The sequence below is a fragment of the Microtus oregoni genome, unplaced genomic scaffold (assembly GCF_018167655.1).
Source record: "Microtus oregoni isolate MIOR12 unplaced genomic scaffold, Mior012 000029F_ref0000214, whole genome shotgun sequence".
Classification (NCBI taxonomy): domain Eukaryota; kingdom Metazoa; phylum Chordata; class Mammalia; order Rodentia; family Cricetidae; genus Microtus; species Microtus oregoni.
The window spans coordinates 12228584-12250422 of record NW_024543088.1 but is presented as its reverse complement, the minus strand read 5'-3'; the positions used below and the strand labels follow the sequence as shown (position 1 = coordinate 12250422).

The window sequence follows — 21839 nt, the reverse complement described above, 5'->3', positions numbered from 1 at the left end:
GCTCACAATCTAGGACTGGGGACTCCATTGATGGTGTCATGTTAACCAGTAGCATCAACACTCAGGTTTTGTTTAGGCTCTTGTTGATGGAAAATGCACATAATTAAATAATTAAGTTACTCTATATATACTTTGGAATTTCCATAGACCGCCACAACTGTTTTCTTCCATATGATGACTACTGGTAAATTCCCCTTAAAGACCTGAGTCAGATAGCAAATTAATCAGTAGGAGCACAGTTTGCATTCATCCGAAAAGTTTATTATAAATGAACCTACTCTTTCATTCTGAATCCAGAAATACAGATATTACATCTGGGGATGGGCAATAAGCTAGGGAGCTGTGGTGAGTCCAGAGGGTTGGTTCAAAGATGAGCTTACTGATTTTTCAGAGCGCTACAGGGAACTACTCCCAGTCACACCGTTAACTATGGAACTCGGATGACAAAGCTCAGGCCCTAGAGTCACTTCCGAAAATGTGCCTCACTTTGTAGGCACATCTCTGAAGAGGAACAGGTTTAAAAAATATTTTTTAGATATTTTTATGTCTATGTGTGTTTTGCCTACATGCATGCCTGTGAAGCATGTGGAGAGAGGGTAAAGTCACGAGAGGGTGTGTGATCCCTTGGAACTGGAATTATGGATGGTTGTGGGCTACCATGCAGGTGCTGGGAATCGAACTTGGGCCTTCTGGGTACCTAGGTAAAGAATCTGTCACATACCCGTTGCAGTGTTCTTAGGCACTTAGGCATCTCTCCAACTCAAGATTTTTTTTTTAAAGACAGAAAAAAAGACCACTGTTTAATATTGCTAATTACATATATTCTCATCACCCAGAGAGGATCCCAGACATACAGAAAATGGTGTCACCTCACTTGGACTTAAAAATGGCACCACACCTCAAATGATTAATATACAAATACAGATCTGACTATGGACATGAGAAGTCAGGAAGGCTAGCTTTGCCAAGAATAGGTGTGGGAGGAAGTGTTATTAAATATTTAACAGCACTGATGTACAATAGGTGTGCTTGTGCCAAACGCATAAAGTCCTTGCCCCAAGGAGTTGTGTCAGCTACAAGGCTGGTTCATCTGGAAATGCTCGCTATGGTCCTTCATTAGGTAAACAGTCCATCCCAGACCTCAACAGGCTATCATTTCCCTAAATTTTCTTAGCACTAAGAAGTTACACCGAAACATCTGTATAAGCATTTTGTATACTTGTGTCCACATTAATCATTTCCAAAGTTTCCCTTTTTCCTGTCTCGCCCATTGTTGAGCATCCTTCTTTCTGAGCTCTTCTATGACTGAGTACGCAGCACAATCCCGCAGCGATGGCATCCCTGATGAAACCAGGGAAGAGGAAGTACGTGGAAAAGGTTTGAGTTTGTAATTCTGCATAAGAAACTGCCAGATGATTTGGGGCAGCGTTGTATGTGGGAGCCAGATAAAGCAGGAAGGAACATGCGCCCAAAAACATTAGGTAATTGGATTTGACATGTGATAAGCTGATACCAGCTATATCCAGGGTGTAGCAGGAGCAGACATGGAAAACATGATGCTGCCTTTGACAGAAAAATATTTTACATTTATCACATAAATCTGCACAGGGCTTGAAGAGCCAATAAAAGCTGTTCTTAAGCAAGCAGCGGGTGACAACAGCCCAGATGACAAGGGGTTTGGAGAAGGGAAATTATTATAAGAAAAACAAATGCAAAATTAGTCACTAACAGCTCTGTGAACATTATCAATAAATGGATCATTATAGAAAGCCATAGCTGGTCAAATGCAGAGGACTATTGATTGTGGGGTAGCCAGCCCCAGCTGATACTTTCATAACACAACCTCTACACCTCAGTTATAACGGAAGAGGGGGCAGAGCGACTGTAAGAGCCGGAGGACTGGGCAGCCTGCTGGGAGATAATGTCTTCTAGTTATGACAGAGAAGCCACACTCACGAGATCGCAACAATATGGCCACATAATCCGTATAAGGGCAACACTGGTAGACATGAAATCTGGCAAGGCCCTCCTCCTAGATGGAGAATTACAGGTACATAATGGCTACTGATATGTGAGAGTTATTCTTCTTCAGGGAAAAGTCCTGATAGGCTATAGTCCCCAAAGGTCAGTCTTAAGCCTATGTATATACCAGGGATATTAAGTAAGCTGAATAGGTGTGTGTGTGTGTATGTATATATAATTGTATAACAATAATAATTATAGAAGAAGTCATTGATTCAAGAAAGAATGAGGGGGTGCATCATGGAAGGAGTTGGAGGAGAGGGAAGGATGAACGAAAATGATATAAACATAGTATCTTTATAAAATTCTCAAAAAAACTAAAAATTAAATTTAAAAAGGAAAAACATTCATACATTCATCCACTCATTAATTGATATTCATTCATTCATTCATTCATTCATTCATTCATGTGATGTGTGGATTCTGTCTTCAAAGGCTTAGAGTACCCGTCGAAAATGGTGATACCAACTGAATGTCTTTAGAGCCTGATGTCTAGAGACAGCAGGGGTCATGAACTATCTGGGGCAGGGGGAGAGAGTAAAGGACGGTTTGAGCAAAACATGATGCTTGAGACTGGCCTTGAACACGGATCAGAGGAGAACAAGGACCAGTGAAGAAGGATGCCTTTGTGAAGACGACAGAAAGGACATCAGGGAAGGGAGCAGCTGGACCAACACTGAGAGAAGGGGTTAGGATAGAAACCCTTCCTCTGGGGCTGGAGAGATGGCTCAGAGGTTAAGGACACTGACTGTTCTTCCAGGGGTCCTGAGTTCAATTCCCAGAAACCACATGGTGGCTCACAACCATCTAAAATGAGATCTGGTGCCCTCTTCTGGCATGCAGGCATACATGGAGGCAGAACACTGTATTGTATTTTTTTTTTAAACCCTTCCTCTGAGCATGGGCCCACCTGGCAAGGTCAGAGGGACTTAAAAGCCAGGGGACTTAAGCGTGAGAGAGGCACAATCAAAAAAAAAATCAAAAAACAAAAAACAAACAAGCAACAACAACAACAACAAAAAGTCCCGACAGCTCACCCTTCCAGAATATCATCTATCAGAGGCAGAGAACTGCTTGACCCCGGAGGCAGGGGGCGAGGGAGGAGCCTCTTAGAAAAGTTCAGACTTGTGATTGGGTCTTGTTTCCATCATACTTTAGAGGGAAGAACTTAAGGCAGTGCTTCTCAACCTGTGGGTCTTGACCACTTTGGGGGATGCAATGACCCTATCACAGGGGTCATCTAAGACCATCGGAAAACACAGGTATTTACATTATGATTCATAACATGTGGGTGGTCACCACAACATGAGGAACTGTTTGAAAGGGTCACAGCATTAGGAAGATTGAAAACCCCGAGCTCTAAAGCATGGGGACAAACTGCTGGCTTCTAGTAACACCTGGGTAGAAAGAGGATAGAGTTTGATACAGCTGTTGGGGGGAAGGTGGCATCTGCATTTCCTGAGCACACTGTGAGAAACCTGCACAGATATCTGGTGATTGAATAGTAACTCAGTTCTACTCAAAACAGCTAAAGGATGGAGAAATGGCCCAGTCCCAAGGGGTTAGTCCTAAGCACACGCACATGTGAGCCATACTAAATGGGCTCCATGGGTTGTTTATGTGTGTAGTAATAATTACAGAAAAATGTCATGCACGTGAGAGGGTGAGGAGGGGCATGGGAGGAGCTGAAGGGGAGAAGGAAGGATGAAAAGCATGTATTGATACACAGTACCTATCTATGAGACTCTCAAAATATAAATTTAAATTAAAAAATAATGTCTCTTGAAGAGGTGTTACCAGTCTTATTGACTTTGAAAAACGACCATGACAAATGGCTAAAACAGCTGTTGGTGTCCAGACTTGGCAAGAGCCCAGGTTAAAGATCCCAAGGAACTTTAAATAAAAAAAAGGGAAAAAAAGTGTACCATTTTCCCAAAATCAAATTATAAAAATTTAGAATACAATTTAATTCAGAATATATTATATATTATCTTACATATGTTATATTATAATATTATATATCATTTTGTTTTAATATATAATTTAGAATATAATAATATGAATTATAATAATTTAGAGGAGTAGTTCTATAGTCTTATGCCTCTTCCAAAACCCATGTTGAACCTTAACTTTGAGGGGCGTGGTAATAAGAGGTGGGGCCTTAGCTAACTCGGGTGGATGTGTCTGTCTTGCCAGCCTGTGGGGCTGAGGCTGAGGCCACATGGCAGATCCTGTCTCAATGATAAAGCAAAATACACAAAGAGAAGTGGGCAGAAGCAGTGGCCCTGAGACCGGATCAATGGTCTCACTCCGGGAATGGTCCATAGAAGAGGCTGCTATTGAAGGAGTAAGTCTCCTTCCTCTCTGCCCCCACCATGCTAAGACAACTGCTACTTAGAAACATTGCTTAAACACTAACAAGATAAAATTCATGGCCTTTCATGCTTTATAATTTTATTTCAAACCCCAAGCTACTCCGCAGTCCTATTACACAGCATTTAAACAGATCTTATGAATCAGCCCCATGCAGCAATGTGGTCCATTGAGATAATGATTATAGTGTGGCGGAGACTAAGGGTTTACAGACACTGCGGTTCAGGGAAGGGGCAGGATTCCAGTTGACTGACTAATGTGGATTTTGTGTAGCCCTTTTACACATTAATGCATTTCATGATGTTTTAAATCGTAAACTTCCACACTGAAGAGACGTTCGGCTCATCACCATGTAACCCAGTTTGGGCTCCAGCTAGAGCAAAGCACTCGCGAACATTTTCCATCTCCCTCTGCACACTCTGTTTGCAAAGACAAGGCCAGCAGCCTGCACTGCTCCGGTGTGGGGGACTAAGATGCTTATGTTAGGACTGCTTATCTCTGTTGCCCAGTGATAGGGAGAAGCAGTCACTGTGCTAAGCCCTTCAGATCACACGGGGCAAAAGACCACACAGAGGCACCAGCCTCTGGCACTGTTTAGATGTCCCAGCAACCCCCTCATCTCTCCCACTTTCCTGTGAGACCCCCATAAGCTCAGGTGTTTGCAATCCATATCGTGGCTGTTTTGCAGGGCTGATGACCCAACCATACCCATTCTTCCTCTCCCTTGCTTGGGTCTCTTGTTAAGGTATTCTGTAGTGCTTGAAATGTTCAGAAGAACCTTCTAAAGAGACGTAGTCACAAAAAGCATCAGTTCCACACACTGATCCTTTCCTTTCTATCTGGGTGATGTCTAGGAAGCTTTCCATTTGCTCTGGGCAAGCGCAGACACAGGTCCATAGCTGCAGATTATCTTACCCTGCTTTGCCAACAAACCTTTCACAATAAAACACTTCATCTATTCCCTCCTGGGGGAGGCAACCACGAATGCGGGTGGGACAGCTACATTATCTTATTTCTATGTCTTTTTTTTTTTTTAAATGGTTCCCTGGCTGCCTGTGACAGAATTTGATCATTTGAAAAGTAAAGACAAAACTGAAAGTTCAGCATTTAAGAGCATGGGCTGTTCTTGTACAGGATCTGGGTTCAGTTCCAAATCACACAAGGTGGCTCACAACCATCTCTGACGCCCTCTTGTGGCCTTCATGGGCACTGCATGCATGTGGTGCACAGACATGTACAAGCACCCCCCCCCCCCAAACACACACATAAAATAAAATAACTAAATCTTGAGGGGAAAAAGAATGGAAATATGTGCAGGAGAGCTTAGATCACATTATCCATGATGCAACAAATGGAATGAGCAGCGTTTGGTCAGACCCAATTAAGGCATTGATTTCAGAACCATAACAATAGTTCTATACCTACATATTTCCAGAGAGCTACATTATGTGATATACATAAACACACATCCCTGCACCACGAGGAAAGCAGCTTAAAAGTGAGCCATGAACTAGAAGCTTTCTGCTTGTACTTGCTCCCAGTCAATCTCTTCAGAAGTGTAAAAACATTTCTCCTTGTTTCTATGCAAATAAGTGATAAATAAAAAAAAAGCACCCTAGTATCAGCGTTTTGTTCTTCTTCAAAGTACCAGGTAGAAGGGCATCATTCAGTTTGGTTTCTTAAATAAATGAAAATAGAAAACAAAGTCAAAACTTTATTCCCTTAATACATTTGACAATGAGTAAATTTTGCTGACTAAGCAAAGCGGCTTCCTACTGAAGCCACTGGACCAGATAGGCAGGGTGTGGCGGGTGGCGTGGTGGTGACATGAGTTATGACACACGCCACGTGGTTTTCCCCTGGTCTGACAACTTCTACTCGTCAGCGTGGGAAGCACTGTGGTGGGCGTTGTGGGGGCAGCTCGGAGAAGGAGGCACAGTGGCTGCCATTAGAGCACGTGACCACAGCCTGAAATGACTGGACACAATCCCAGGAAACACCCTTGTAACAGTGAGTGTTTGTAAAGGGCCTGACCAAACTCTCCATTGTCCCCGGAGATGATACGGACATGCCGCCTGGCGCACCCCTCTGTGGGGCGCTGAGATGACAAGGAGAACATAGCTCAGGTGAATACCCCGGGCCAGAACCGACTCAGATGGCAGAATATTTGGGTGAACACACGCCAGGACCCAACTCATCTTAGGTTGCACTTATGGACCCAAATTCTACACAAAGCCTAGAGGTAAATTTACCCGATATTTTAGCCCAGGTTTTGATTTAGGTCATGGTCATTGCATGAGGCCAAGTATAGAAATCCATGTATGAGGCTAGCCTCAAAATGTCTCGTAGTCAGGGACATTCTGGATCTGGTTTTGAATTGGGGATGTTCAACTTAGAGCTGGGTATGGTGGTGCACACCTTTAATCCATGCACTCGGGAGGCAAAGGAAGGTGGACCGCTGTTAGTTTAAGGCCAGCCTGGTCTGCACGGTGAGATCAGGTAAGCCAGGGCCACATAGTGAGACCCTGTCTCGAAACAAAACAAAACAAACAGCAACAACAACGACAATAACACAAACATTCAGCTTGCCCATCCCCACAGTCCCCTGAGCAGAGAGGCCACCCATCGTAAGAGCATCCAGAAAATAGCTTATTGCTATGATTCTCATACCTACCCTGTTTCTTAAAACAAACCTCACACAGCAAGAGATGGGATAAAGCAGTTTATATAAGAAATGCCAAATTCTTATATTGTGTGTATGTGTATGTGTGTGTGTGTATGCATGTGTGTGTGTGTTGAATTGTAGATTTAAAAGAAAATAATAACTCACCTTGGAACCTTTTTTTTTTTGAGACATGGTCTTGTTATACAGTCAGCTAGTCTCAAACTTGCCATCCTTCTGCCTCTGCACCTCAAGAACCAGGATTAGAGACAGGAATTACCACATCTGGCTAGGAACTGGATTTTAACTTAAAAATGACAAGTGGTGTCAGCCAGCATGCTGGCACACGTGTCTAGTGTAATCCAGGCTCCCCGCCCCGAAGTCCTCATCAGAAACAACCAAGAGATACTGGGGCTGTTTCCCCCAACCAGATGGCTCCTTGCTTTTAGAGCATATGAGTGTAAAATCATTGCGGTATTTTAAAATCAAGACATAACTCTTTTGCTTAAAGTTTCTGAGTGAGCAGCCCGTTACACCTGGCATGGGACCCACCCTGTCTCCCAGGTGGAGGCTGCCAGGCTCATTTTCAGCCAAAGCCCCATGGGCATGAGTGTCCAGCTCAGCCCACTCCCTATGTTTTCTCTTATTGAGCACGGTCCATGGCTGGGGGCTCTGCTGCACAAGCTCTTTCAGATTTGGGGAGCAAATGGCCTTTCTGTCTTTTATGGAGGCAGAGACTCTTGATACCTTGCATACTATGACCCAAACGCCTCATCAAACACCCGAAGGGGCAGTCTCTTTTGGCTCCTGTTTCAGGGAGTTCAGTCCATGGTTTTAAATGACCAAATGTTGAATGGATGCCACAGAAGATGCAATCCCTGTTTCAGTATAATCTCCATTTCCAAAGCGTTTACACACAGACACCAAGTTAAAAGCCTCTCAGCCAAAGAGGTAACTGGCATAGAGGGGATGAAAGATAGCAGAGGAAGAATTCAAGGTGATTACAGAAGATGGATGGGTAGAGCTGGACCTTGTAGCCCACAAAGAGGACAGAGAAGTGGGCAGAAAGACTGTGTGTGTGTGTGTGTGCATCTGTGTGCACTTGCATCTCTATGTGTGTGTGTGCACGTGCCTGCATCTATATCTGCATCTGTGTGTCTGCATCTGTATGTGTCTGCATCTGTATGTGTCTGCATCTGTATGTGCCTGCATCTGTGTGTGTCCACATCTGTGTGTGTGACTGCATCTGTGTGTGTGCCTACATCTGTGTGTGCCTGTATATGTGTGTGTGTGTGTGCCTGCATCCCCGTGTGTATCTATATCTATGTATGTGCCTGCATCTGTGTGTATGTCTATAGCTGTGTGTGTGACTGCCTCGGTGTGTGTCTGCATTTGTTTGTGTCTGCATCCCCATGTGTGTCTGCATCTGTGTATCTGCCTGCATCTGTGTGTGTCTATAGTTATGTGTGTGTGCCTGCATCTGTGTGTGTCTACAGTTATGTGTGTGACCGCATCTGTGTGTGTGCCTGTATATGTGTATGTGCCTGCATCAGGATGTGTGTCTCTGGTTCTCTGTGTGTGTGTCTACACCCCTGTGTGTATCTGCATCCCTGTGTGTGTGTCTCTGCATCTGTGTGTATGTGTGTGTCTGCACCCCTGTGTGTGCCTGCATCTCTGTGTGTGTGTGCATCAGAGTGTGTGTGAGTGTGTATGTGTGTGAGTAGCAATGAGGAGAGGCATTATAAGAACCAGGCTTCTGGATAGAGGCAGAGCACAGGGAGGAGGTCAGGAGCATTCAGTACAATCTGAGCCGCATGCATGTTTGCTGGAGGCAAACTGTATGCCAGCTATTGTAATAGGCAACAGGCACACAACAGTTAACAAGACCCATACAATCCCTGAATCACCAGCTAGTGGGGGATTGACAGGTAAGACCCATTATTACAATACAGTGAGACAGATGCCATGAGATGGAGCAGCCCAAAGACTGGACCCCCAGCAGAGGGGTCAGGAAGAGGCAGAGCTGCTCAGGTAGCAACTGGGTAGGTGGGGCCTATGCATGTGCCTAACCCTGGTAAAGCGAGCATGGGGAGCTGGCATCGAACCCTGGTGAAGCCTGTGTGGACACAAGGAGGCATGTGGGGAAGGGGCTGAGGTTAGTAGACAGATTTGACATTTTAGATACTGACCAGTTTCCCCTCTTTCCTCTCCTCCCATTCCCTCCCCCCCACCTCCCATCTACCTCCCACCCATTCCTCCTCTGTTTCCGTTCAGAAAGGGTCAGGCCTCTCATGGGAGTCAACACAGCCTGGCATATCAAGTTGAGGCAGGACTAACTCCCTCTTCATCAAGATTGGGCGAGGCAACCCAGCATGGAGAATAGGTTCTCAAAAGCCAGCTCAAGTGCCAGGGAAAGGTCCTGGTCCCACTACCGTGAGCCTCACAAACAGACCAAATTACATGACTGTCACACACATGCAGAGGGCCTAGGTTGGTTCCACGCAGGCTCCCTAACTATTGGTCCAGAGACCTTGAGCTCACATGAGTTCAGGTCAGTTCTCTATGGGCTCCCCCATTATGACCTCAACTCTCTCTCTCTCTCTCTCTCTCTCTCTCTCTCTTCTTTCTCTCTTTTTGGTTTTTTGAGACAGGTTTCTCTGTGTAGCTTCGGAGCCTGTCCTGGAACTTGCTCTGTAGACCCGGCTGGCCTCGAACACACAGAGATCCGCCTGCCTCTGCCTCCCGAGTGCTGGGATTAAAGGCGTGCGCCACCACTGCCTGACCTCCTCCCTCTCTTTGACAGGACTCCCAGAGTTCCATCCGGTGCTCGAGTGTGGATCTTAGCAGCCGCCTCCATCAGTTACTGGATGAATGCTCTCTGATGACAATTAGGGCAGTCAGTTCAGGCCCCTTCTCCACTATTGCTAGGAGTCTCAGCTGGGGTCATCCTTGTGGGTTTTTGAGAGTTTCCCTGACACCAGATTTCTCGGAGAAAACAGATATTTCTTATACTTCTTGTTGGATTTGAACTTTATCTAATAGAGTTAACATCCTAAGATCCCCCAAAGAATCATTAAGAAATAAAGCAGACTTGTTTTTAGATAGGTAACTACTTGCAGGTAAGATGGTCCCAGAGGCAAAATAGCTAAAAACAGAAAGTAACGCAGGAGCTAGGCCCTTGAAGGCTTCTTTCCCGTTATGATGTAAGGGCTAAACCGGAAGTTTCTGAATGAACAAGCAAATGAATGAAGGGAGAATGAACGAAGTGAAGCACTCCACCGTGAAGCACAGGAAGGGAGATGCGAGGAGGCTTTAGGGGGAGACGCAAGCTAGCTCCGGGAACAAGGGAGTGGCTAGGAGCGCTGGTGGAACACGCGTGTTCTCAGATCACACGTCTCATTAGACAAAGTCTCAGCATCCGACAACAGAGGCCAGGGGAACACAGTGGAAAAGGCTGCGACGCTGCAGTCCGGAGTCCCACCCTAGACCCAGTTTTGCCATTTACCAACTGTAGAAGACACCTTCACCCTCCCACCCTCATGCCCCACCCCTTTATTATGTCTGTCGTTTCCATGTAAGTGCATAGCAACACACACTAGGAAGAGGTGCCCCAAGTGGTGTGTGTTTCTGTTTGCGGGTGACCTATAGGTACTGTGCTAGGATGGACAGTCAAAAATACTCCTACATCACCCACCGTGGGGGAGGAGCTGGTGCCAGGCACAGGGCAGCGGAGCCATAGTTGAACTGAGAAGAATGTAGAAACCAGATAGACTATGTGCTCAGACTTTGGCCAGGTGACTCTAACTTGTCTTGGTACCAAGGAGGCAGGGGTGGGCAGAGTCTGTCTCCTACTGCTGTACCCATAGGAGGAACTCTATGCAGAAATAGGCAGGAGCGAGCTGGGTCTAGTGGCACAGACCTGTCAGCCCAGCTGCTTGGAAGACTGAGACAAGGATTACAGATTCAAGGCAGGCCTGGCCTACAGTGATGTCAAGGGCAGACTGATCAACTTAGTGGATCTTGTCTCAAAATACAAAGCAAAATGAGGCGGGGTGAAAAGGTCTTCCAGATCTTTCAGAGGACCCCAGCTCAGTTCCCTGCACCTATATCAGGGGCTTACAACCTCCTGTAACCCCAGCTCCAGAGGAGCTGACACCCTCTCTGGCCTTCATTGTCATCTGCCTGCATGCACACACACACACACACTCACGTACACATATGCATGCACACACATGCACGCATGCACGCACACACACAGGCACACACATATGCATGCACACATGCCCACACAATACAAATAAACAATAAAAATCTTTTTAAAAAGTTATAAAGAGGGCTGGAGATACAGCTCAGTGGTAGGGTACTTGCCCAGAGCATGCATGAGGCGCTATGTTCAAATCTTAGAACTGCAAACACCGATTACCAAAACAACAACAACAAACCCACCAACCAAACAGCACACGGCCAGAGAGAAGCCCTAGCAGCCTATGAGGCAACTGGAAGCGCACGCTGGCAGCCGAGGACACTGTAAGAACCACAGCCCGGCTCCTCAGGCTTCAGTGACCATTTCACACTTTACCTTGCCAAAGCAGCTTTGTCAACTAAATGTCACATAAATGCCAAAAAGGGAAATATCCATAAAGTCCAGGGGAAGAGGCTGTGCCCATCCATTAGGGCCAGGTGACCGCACGGCAGGGCGAGGACCACGGCTGCAGGACCAGGGTTCTCTAAGCCTCTGTGGAGTGGAGCCTGTGCCGGGGACACTGGGAGAAAGCGGAACAATGGCACCAACCAACCAACGAAAGCAGAGACGAGGAAGAACAGGTGACAGTAGAAGAAATAACTGAGAACACCCCCCCCCAAAAAAAACTGACCTGATTGCTGTGGGTTTCAGGAAAACAAAGCCATTCTGAGCACTTGGTTCCTGGCCCAGTGTTCCATTGCTGTGAAGAGACACTCGGACCAAAGAAACGTGGATAAAGGAAGTTATTTAATGGGGGCTGGCTTTCCGTGTCAAAGGTTTACTCCACTGTCACGGTGGGGAGCATGGCGGGCAGACACGGTGTTGGAGGAGTAACCTGTGACTTCTACATCTACATCTGCAGGCGGCGGGAAGAGAGAAGAGCCTGGCTTGGGTTCTTGAAACCTCAAAGCCCAACTCCCACTTTCTCCAACAAGGTCAAAGCTTCTAATCCTTTCGAATAGGGCCACTCCCTAACTATTCAAACACGTGAGCCTACAGGGATCGTTCCTATTCAAACCACCATGGTCACCACTGGGAAATCATGGTGAGTCTGGGTCCAGAGATGAGTTTACCTTAGACATCCAAATGCTGCCCCTTCCAGCGGTTTTTCATGTTGTGCCTTCCTTCTTTCGCCAACACATCCAATGGCTCATACCTTCTGGACCCTGCTAACCTTAGTCTTCTCATCTCCCACCAAAAGAGCAAATACCAGAGAAACATCAAGAAGAAACATCAAAGTAACAGCTCCACAAAAAGTATCTCTTTGGTGGTGGTGGTGGTGGTGGAGTGTGTGTGTGTGGTGTGTGCTGTGTATATGTGTGTGTATGTGGTGGTATGTGTAGGTGGTATGTATGTATGTATGTGTGTATGGTGGTATGGGTGTGTATGTGTGTGTGTGTGGTGTTGTGTGTCTGTGTGTGTAGGTAGTGTGTGTATATGTGTGCATGTGTGATGGTGTATGTATGTGTATCTAGGTGGTTTGTGTGTATATGTGTGTGTGGTGGTGTGTATCTGTGTGTGTAGGTGGTGTGTGTATGTGTCTAGGTGGTATGTGTGTATATGTGTGTGTATGTGAGTGTAGGTGGTGTGTGTGTATGGTGGTATATATGTATATGTGTATTGTGGTGGTGTGTGTCTGTGTGTGTGGTGTGTGCTGTGTATATGTGTGTGTGTATGTGATGGTATGTGTAGGTGGTGTGTATGTATGTGTGTGTATGGTGGTATAGGTGTGTATGTGTGTGTGTGGTGTTGTGTGTCTGTGTGTGTAGGTGGTGTGTGTATATGTGTGCATGTGTTATGGTGTATGTATGTGTACCTAGGTGGTTTGTGTGTATATGTGTGTGTGGTGGTGTGTATCTGTGTGTGTAGGTGGTGTGTGTGTATATGTGTGTGTGGTGGTGTGTGTGTAGGTGGTATGTGTAATGTTTATGTATTGTGGTGGTGTGTGTCTGTGTGTGTAGGTGGTATGTGTATGGTGGTATGTGTGTGTATGTGTGTGTGGTGTGTGTGTCTGTGTATGTGTGCATGTATGGGGGGGTTGTTGTAAGAACTCGGACTTGGATTTGATTCCCAGCACTACGCTGTGTCTCACAACTACTCATAAGTCCGTCCCAGGGGATCTGGAGCAGCCCCCTTCTGTTCTCCACAGTCACCAGGCACAAGAGCGATGCAGACATACATGAAGGCAAAACACTCATACACAAAAAGTAAAAACCAAAGAAATGTAACTTTATTGTGTGACCTAGTGCCCCGAGCTCCCCAAATCATTTTCCAGTTCATTGCCTAAATCAGTATGAAGCGTCAACTACTAGGGAAGTCGGTATAATCTTTATGAAATAACATTGGGCTGAATTATTCTCTCATTTTCTAACATAACACAGCTAGCCCTCGGCATTGCCACTAATTTTTTAAACATGCGAAGTAAATAAAACAATGAACGAGAACAAAGATGGCAGCTCCAGTTTCCCTAGAAATTCCAATGCAAATACTAAAATCAAGTCATGCAAATAATTCAAACTGCAGAGTTCACTTAGCTCGGGTGGGTGAGCAGTTAGGCTTCCCCGTGGCAGGTGGCTTCCGCTCTCTACACATCCGTAACAAACTCACTGCAGAACATCAAAGGCCAACTTCAGGATCCCTCATCAAGACCAAGATTCACGTTTCTCCGGTCACCTACTACATTTTCTCCACTCCATTGGTGAATTGAGCCCGTGACTACAAGCAGTCGCAGGCTCTGCTGCAGGGTTGGAATTTGAAGCATGCACTGAGAACGCGCTGCTGTTGATTTCTGGTGCACACCAAACGTTAGCTCCACTCAACAATCCAATCTTGGGCATGAAACGCTACACAGAATTCTCAGGGTTGCAAGCGGAGCAGTGCCACAAACCCGTGGGTGCTAACAAGTCCAAACGGCACAGCTGTCTGTCCCCAATAGATCCTGGAAGGACTCACAACCAATCAGATCAAAGGAAAAAGACACGGCGCTCTGAAAAGCAAAGACAATTTGAACTCCTCTAGAACAGAGGTGAAAGGTGGTTCTTCTGACTCCTTAAGGCCCTGCTTCTTTGGTACTCTCCGCCCTCAAAAGTGCTCCAGATTAGTTTCAATTTGATTGTCTACATTACGTAATTTTTGTCTATTTCATTGTTTAACAGGAAAGCATGAATTCAAACAATTCCTACCTGGGAATATGGATGGTCTCTTTCTGGGGCGCCTCAGGTGAACAGGTTCCAAGTTTTTGATGTTTCTTTGAAGTTTTCCTTTATTGTGACTGCCGATGGGGAGCTCAGGTGGCAGGCTGCTCCGTCTTAACGATTTAAGCTCATTTGGAGATGAATTTAACTTGTTCTTCGTTCTGGAATATAAATTGCTGTCATCAACGGCCATTGTAGTAGATTCATTGGAGAGTCAGAACAAAACTCCCCGAAGCCAAGCCCAGCGGCAGCCAGAGCCACCTCCAGCCCTGGCTCCCCAGTTTGCAGATTCTCATAGTTGGCCCTACACTTGTTTGGGAAGCTTAGCAAGTTGGTGGGCGTGGGCTTGACCAGGTGTAGAATTACTAAGTAGCTCCTCCCTCTACAGTTAAGAGCACAGGGGTGGGGCTGGAGGGGCAGGGGTGTCTCCAGAATAAATCATTAGGTGCTGGAGACTAGGGAATCAGAGCAGATGTGACACACGGGCTGTGCTCTGGCGAAGGACAGTAAAAGTGCTATCGAATGTGAGGTTTCTGTTTCATTGGTGTCCTTCTGTAACAGCCAACACGAGCCCGAGTATGAATAAATGCCGATGCAAGCTGCAAGTCTATTATAATCTCCCAGGATTTCCACAACACACTTTTTTTTTTCACTAGTTTGGTGAAGTATTTTTACACTTCTATCTTTACGATTCAAACTACACACTCCAACACATCCTCCTTGATTCATATTTGGCCAGCAGCCAACTTGAAGCTGGCTTAGAAGAGGGAGATGAGAGATTGTCAGCCGTGACCAGGAAGGAACCGGTTGTGGGCGTGTGCGGTCAGCCTGCAGTGCCGGGAAGCCTGGATTGTCCTGACCCACCCTTCCATCCTGTGTTCCACCTGGCAGATGGCTTCTCCAGAAGTCCAGGAAGCCCGGCTGGAGAGCCAGAGGTCTAGAAAACAGGCTTCAACCCCAGCACTGATGGCAGCCTCCATTCAGCAGACCACAGGCACATGCTGATTTTGCTGGGTGCTGCCCGACTTCCCACTAAAATGCTCCTAGGGGTTGGGAGTCTGAGAAAATCCAGCTTCTTAGCCAGGCCCTAGAGATGTGTCCATCAGCAAAATCTACGTGCATGCATACCTGTTTGTGCACACACAGATACACAGCTAAACCACACGAACACACACACACACACACACACACACACACACACACACACACACACCTCTACCTCACACGCTGTTCTGGCTGCATGCAGTGTGAGTCAAAAGATGAAGTAATTGATCAACTGATCTCTCTGTCTCTCTCTCTCCCCATCTGAGCTGTGTGTGTCAGGGATCAGTAGACATAAGGATCACAAAGGATCTGATGATTCAGAAATTCCTGCTCACACTGGTTTCTCGAATTCCAAGTAGGTGTATCACTAGTTAGAAGCTGGCGGTTGGATTTCTTTACCTCACCCAGAACACACCACCACTCTGATGGAGGCTTTATTCATTCTCCTCGGTTCTCCTCCTGCCCCTTTTGGAAACAGGTCTTCAAACTGTGACAGGTTTTGTGAAGGGAAATGTATATTCCCCAAGTTCATCCAGCTTAGAGTTGCCGTTTTGACCTAGCGACTGGATTTGTGAGATCATTATTTTGTTAACCAATGCTGACAGTTGCCTGCGTGGCATCCCACCTAGGACTTAGAACTCTTTTGGCAAACTGAAACGTAGCCTGAGCCTCAAGGGCTGGGGTTATGACTTGGTGGCAGAGTACTTGCCTGGCATGCCTGAAGTCCTGGCTGCATATCAGTACTGCTGGCGCGGAGGGGCAGGAAAGGAGCAAGCATCTTCAGATCTTAACATGGTGGTTTGGTAAGAAAAAACACAGATCCCACACCCCGAACACCAAGAAGAATGTTTCATTTCTAAGTGTGTAGTGAAGTCTTGGCGCACAAAGTCTTGAAAATTAACACGGAAACAAGGTAACGCACAGGCTCAGGATGTTCTGACAGATTTTCTGCAACTCGGTATTTCTTTGAGGCTGAAGTGAAGGGATGTGGGGATGAAATCAGAGTCTAAGGAAAGCGGAGTCCATCACACGTGCATCAAGGGCTGCTTGTGTGTGCACATCACTTGCCTTCATCCTTCAGATGCAGATGCTCAGTATACAGGCATCTGGACCACATTCCAAGGGTCCCTGTGTCCTTACTGACTGAGTGTTTAACACTAGCTATGCCCTGGACTAAGCCTTTGGCGTGTACTGGCTTTTCACTGTTTCCTCCCAATGACATGTTTTACAGATGGGTACTCCGAGACACAGAGTCTAACATCTCAGAGTTGCAGGAGAAGATCTGGAGTTCTTCAAAATCACATGACTAAGCGGGGCGGTAGTGGTGCAGACCTTTAATCCCAGCACAGGGCAGACAGAGGCAGGTGGATCTCTATGAGTTCGAGGCCAACCTGATCTACAAGTGCTAAGTCCAGAACAGGCTCCAAAGCTACAGAAAAACCCTGTCTCGAAAAACCAAAAACCAAACCAAACTAAACCAAACAAACACCCCCCCCCCCCCCACGACTAAGCTCACATGCTGCGCTGTTAGTGCACCTGACACCAATGCTCTCTACGGTTCCCTAGGACAGTTCTTGGTTCAAAGCAGAGTCTCACAACTGCAGGCCTGAGGCAGGACTTGATCAGCTGAATAAGCTGCTCTCAGAGCCAAAGAAGTCAAGTGAAGAAAGTCAAAGTAGACTTGAGACTGTTACTGGTGTTTGTCGGAAAATATTTGCCATGCCAGCAATAGTTCTGTGAAAAAAAAAAGTGTTCACATTAAAATAAAATTATGTTTTCCCAAGACTGAAATTATCAGACACAATAATAATTAAAGCAAAAGAGGCAAGATGGAGAGACGGCCCTGCGGCTAAGGTGCTTGTTGCTCTTGCAGGGCACCCAGGTTTGGGTCTCAGCACTAGCATGGAGGCTTCCAACCCTGGTTGCACAGGATCTGATGCCTGATTCTGACCTTCATAGGCCCCAGGCGTGCATATGGTGCACACAGAGACAAGCAGGTAAGGCGCTCATATATAAAATAAAACAAAGATATCTAATAAAAGAAAAAAAAAGCCATGTTTTGGGGTGGGGGCATGAGGAAGGTTGGAGGGGAGGGAGAAAGAGGAAAATGATGTAAATATAGCACAGATATGAGATTTAAAAATGGATTTAATTTTAAAAGAAATTATTAAAGTCCTAACAAAAGTGCTATTCTATTCCTGCGATATCCCAGATGTCCCAATTCTTAGAAAATTTAAAGAATGGGGGAGAGGGATATAAGGATTCATAGTACACCACACACAACTTCCTTCCTGCCCGTCACTTCCCCTGAAAGTGATACAGACAGACAAGAATCTTAATTAAGACGATTTCTTAAGGGGGAAGTGGCTACATCTTGAAATTGCTATCATTAAAGTTTTAGAGCATTGCAAATGAAAATACTTTTATTTATTCAAAACTGAAATTAAATCTGTGAACATACACACACACAGAGTAATCCTTTTGAAATATTTAAATTGTATGCTATGAATGGCACTCAGCCAAAGAAAATTTAGTTTGTTTTATTTAAATGCAAATATTCCCCCAGTTAGGATACTAAATCTGACTTTTCCTTTTATACAAGAGGCAAAAGTGAAATTTTACCTTTCTTTTTCTTTGTTTTCTAGTGTTGGAAGCAGGACCAGTACCTTATGCTTTCTAGACAAGCTGTCTACCCGTGTGCCCAGATGAAACCACCGATTTGTTTATTTTCGCAGGCGGCTAACAGAATGAAGGTGTTAGGCACCAGGCTGAAGGAAACCCAAGTAATTATAAATTACTAATTGTAATTATAAGTAATTATAGATAAATACTTATCTATAAAGTATAAAATTGGATATTTTCATTATAACGACCATTGTATTTTAAGTGGCTCCATAATTCTATAAATCAAACGGACAGATCTTTTTTGAATGACCCTAATTCCTAGGCATTAAGATGCTGTGTATTTTATGTATTAAATGTCTCGGCCGTTCCTACAAACAGTTTGCTCTTTCCTCCCGGCTTTTGTTCCTCTGAGAAAGTTCAGAGGGCTGGCACATAGTCACTTCCTCAGCTTGCGGTCATGAACTCTGGTGAGTTCTGGCAGCCTTGAAACAGCATTCCTGGATGATTTTGCCCCGCGTGAGAAGGCTGTAACTACTGAACGTGGCCCTTGACAATGTCACCTCCCTTCTCGGAGACCTCCTAGAATCGGTCCCCACAGGTGCCCTAGGCCTTTTCCAGCGAGTCTCGGAGTCTTGCTGGCCCAGTGCTCACGCACATCTGCAAATATTTCCTATTGCTTAGCTCTTCATTGAACTTTTTAAACAGAGGTAACAATGAACATGAGAATAATGAAAATCGCCTGGTCACGTGGCCTCTCTCAGTCCTTCCTCCAAAAGTCACCAGCCACCTCTTGGGACCAGGACAAAGACAATTGGGCCCAATGTATTATCTATGTTGTGATTATGGCCAAAGATGTCTTTTCTCAGTTCTTAAAAACATAATGATGATGGGGTTGGAGAGATGGCTTAGCAGTTCCGAGGTTTGGGTGCTTGCTGCTCCTGCAGAGAACCTGGGGTTGCTTCCCAGTGCCCATGTCAGGCAACTTATAGCCGCCATAACTCCAAGAGCCCAGTTCCTGTGGCCTTCATAAGTACCTGCACTAATATGCACATAACCCCACACGCCCACACATGTTGTGGGATACTTGTACACTGTGTAAAGGCGTGTTCACTGTGATTGGTATAATAAAAGCTGAATGGCCAATAGCTAAGCAGGAGGTATAGGTGGGACTTCCGGGAAGAGAAAGGAAGTAGGAGGAGCCCAGGAAGGGAGATGCAGGGAGACAGGAGGGAGTTAGACATACAGAATGATAAAAAGGTAAAAAGGTAAAAACATAGATTAGTAAAAACAGGTTACTTTAAGTTATAAGGACTAGTTGAGACAAGCTTTCATAATTAATAAGTCTCTAGGTCGTTATTCAGGTACAGAGAAAGACTTGCTTCACACACACACACAGTTAAAAATAAACCAAGCCCCAAACTGTAATGAAGATGTTTGGGAGACCTCTCACAACAATTAGAAAAAACGCTAGAAGCTTAATGCTAAAATCCTCTTCTCTTCTGGGCTTCTCTCATGCCACTATCCAGTCATTCCTAATTCGGTTCTCCAGGGGGTCTTAACCGTCTGTCTCCCAGGGACAGGGATGTGCAGCTGCATCCCAGGGCATGGGCTTAGCATGCGGGAGGCTCTGGGTTCAATCCTAATACTGTTATAACAAAAATACATGCTCGTTTTCCCTCTTAGGCATGCCCGTTTATTAAACACCTACCGTCTGGTGCCATGCAAAGTCCAAGCTCCCTACACCGATGCCTAAGTAACAATTAGGAGGGAACAGATCTGAGACAAGGGACAGAGAGAGGGGGAATCTCTGGGCTTGCAAGCTGCCATCTAGCTTCAGGCTCAGTATGAAACCCTGCCTCAAAGGAATAGGTGGATAGTGACAGAGTGGGACACCTGATGTCCTCCTCTGGTCTCTGAACTCACGCGTGGATGTGCACACCTACGCACACATGTCCACATACCACACAGACACATGTGCATACACCACATGCCTACACACAGAATGGTTCGTGATTGTGTCAGCACAGAGTATATATGAATACATAATATACATATGAATAATGCATATATATGAACAACATGTTGTTCCTAAACACAGACTGTTATTCACACGGCACTCAGGCTGGACGAGACCGCCAGTACAGAGTAGCTGGATATGGTTTAAAGCCTATGGGAGGGTGTGTGTAGCCTAATCTAAACACTATGCTATTTTTTACAAGGGACCGAGCATCTTTGGATTTGGGAGCTAATTTCCCGAGTGATAACCATATAGGTAATCTCACAAACATGGTGGGGCCTTTCATTAAGCAAAATACAGACATTGGCAAAATGAGGTATTGAGAGAGTCCAGAGAACAGGGGCTGGCAGAAAAATAACCATGTGACTCCATGCTTAATATATATGTGTATACATAGAATATATATCGAACACTTTATTTGTATGCCTGCATAAAATTACACACACACACATATATGTATATATATTAAATACTTTATTTAGATGTTTCTCTGTGTGTATGTTATGTGTATGGGTACCCACAGAAGCCAATAGAGGGTATCCACAGAAGCCAAAAGAGGGTTCCGGATCCCCTGAAGCTGCCATGATGGGTAGGTGTGAGTCCCTCTGTAAGTGCTGGGAACCCAATTTGTGTCCTCTGGAAGAGCAGCAAGTGCTCTCAACCATCGTGACACCTCTGCAGTCCCTATAATATATGTTTCAAACAGCAGCAGCATTTGGACATGTAGAAAATAACAACTTTTAAAAGTATTCCATACTAAACAGCTGGCACTGACCTCTTAAAACAAACTGGTAATTCTTAACGAAATATAAAAGACATTTAAAGAAATTTTTAGTTCTCGTCCGTAACCCCACTCTTGAGCCATCTCTGTTTATCTGCGAAGCTGACGGGAATGACAAGGTACCCTCTTACAGGGGTTTAAATGCCATGCATGTGTTTATGGTGCCACCCACGCACAGAGAACAAATGTTCCCAGACCAGCTCTTCCTGGCATGCAACCCAACTTATTGTACCTGCATTTTTTCCCCTCATTCAATTTTGCAAGTTTCAGCAAAATGGCAGGAACTGCCTGGCCTTTTCTCAAGCTAAGGAAAGGACTAAAGGGACAGTTTTGGGGGGGTGGAGATCCCTTTAAAAATCTGGTGTAACATAAACAAACCGTAGTCTACCCCAATCCACTCACATGGGCCTGGCCAGGAAAAGACCAATAGTTTATGTTTTAATTTTCTGCTGAGCAGTTGGAGCTGAGATTTGCACTCCTAAAGCAACTAAATATTTTGAGATATCTTTGCCCTAGTAAAATTTTTAGTCCTGGGAAAGGTGTTTTCCAAAACTAGAGTGGTGAGTGACTGCTGTCACCGAGCTGGCGGGAACATCAGTGGCCTGTCATCATAGTTACTGTCACTGACGATTTCAGTTTCCCCTGCGTGCCCATGGCAGCTTAACCTGAGCCCTCCCTGACAGTCTGCACAGGACTCAAGTTCTCTGCATTCAAGTGCATCCGACCCATTTCTGGGTCAAAGGTCAGCTTTTTCTGAAGTGTCGCCTTTTTTTAGGCAGCAGTGGCTGAGTTTCTGGATCTCTGACTTGACAGAAGCACACCACTGTTGCTAGGTGACAAAAACCAGAGAGCTTGGACTACTCTCACCAGATGAGGCA

The 21839-nt window shown here is 45.4% G+C and overlaps 1 protein-coding gene across 1 annotated transcript in view; it reads right to left on the bottom strand.

Moving 5' to 3' along the window:
• Positions 1-21839, bottom strand: part of Fry (FRY microtubule binding protein) — a 388874-nt gene that overhangs the window by 283666 nt on the left and 83369 nt on the right. Inside the window, exon 2 of the mRNA XM_041677848.1 lies at positions 14483-14655. The gene's annotated coding sequence lies outside the window, so the exon portion shown is untranslated. The remainder of the gene's footprint in view (positions 1-14482; positions 14656-21839) is intronic.